This window comes from Neolamprologus multifasciatus, chromosome 13 (genome assembly GCF_963576455.1).
Source record: "Neolamprologus multifasciatus chromosome 13, fNeoMul1.2, whole genome shotgun sequence".
In the NCBI taxonomy this organism is placed as follows: Eukaryota; Metazoa; Chordata; class Actinopteri; order Cichliformes; family Cichlidae; genus Neolamprologus; species Neolamprologus multifasciatus.
In genome coordinates this window covers 21,830,592-21,831,899 of record NC_140451.1, presented here as the reverse complement: position 1 = coordinate 21,831,899, position 1,308 = coordinate 21,830,592, and positions in this window count along the sequence as shown.

Sequence of the window (1,308 nt, the reverse complement as noted above, 5' to 3'; positions counted from 1 at the left end):
ATAATATGAAGGGCTTTTGCAGATGGCAGAGACGGGGAGCTGTGAAATAATAATGCATTGTGCTTTTAATTGGATGTCTCCTACCCCCCCATTACTTTCATACATCTGACACATTGTTTATGAAAGGTGGTGAGATGGGCTGAATCAAGCAAAGAAGTGGCTATGTAGCTTCACAAAGGGGGCGATCGGGGAGGCGAAGAGCCAACAGGGCAGCGGTGTTAATGAGAATCTGAGACAACACAGAAAATGAAATGACGGGAGGGAGTAATAGAGAGGCACAGATAGAAAAATACCACACTGGAGAAAGAGAAATATTGATTTTCCAGACTTCTTAAGTTTCTCACATTATTCTACTTTTTTTTTTTAAGTTAAGAGGATTAATAATATATTGTATCCTGTAACCTTTTCTAACAGAGAAAACATAAATATGAAAACAGATTAAATGTTGTTTGTGGAGAAAAAGGGTTTCTGCTTTAAAGGGGGAGGAAGTTACATCAAAGCTGTCCAAACTGATCAAAGCCAAAACACAAAAAATACTCTTCATGTATATATGATCCTATTATTATCATCTTGTTATGATTTATATACATGTTTTAGTTTTGTTTTTACCTCTTCCTGCTTCTTGCTTCATGCTTAAGTAAAGTCTCTATTAACAGTCGCTGAAACCTGCAGACACTGTACCAGTTTTTTCTTTTTTCTTTCTTCTTCTTCTTCTTCTTCTTCTTCTTCTTCTTCTTCTTCGCTTATTAGAATACTATTTAGTTGTTGACTGGTATTCCAAAAAATGTTGTAAATAGAAGTTTTGCCAAAGTTAAGTGGTGAAATGCTGCAGGATACAGATAAAATTGTAAAAGATCTATAACGCTTTTGCTGGTAAAGAATATCAAACATTTAAAAAGCAATGAAACGAAAATTCCATTGAGAGAAAACCTGAAGTGGCCTCTATTAGCCAAGCTTGTTCCATGTCTACGTTTACTGGATGCCAACAGTACTGTGCAAAAACTTTTAGGCTTATTTTCTGCATAATCAATTCTTATCTGTCAACAACAGATTCACAGAGGTGCTGGATTGTCCCAGTTTCATTCTGCAGTCCACGACAAAACACAAAGCATAGACTAGACTTCAGTGACTAGAAGCATAAGGGCAACAAAGGCAATGTCCATGATCAAAAGCACCCACCCGCTGGCTCCAAAGCATCAAAAGTTGGCCTCAGAGAAATGACAACAGTCTATTCTCAATCCCAACAGGGCACAGACATATACTTGGTAAGAATCCAGTGGTGTCACAACTGCATGCTGTTACATATAA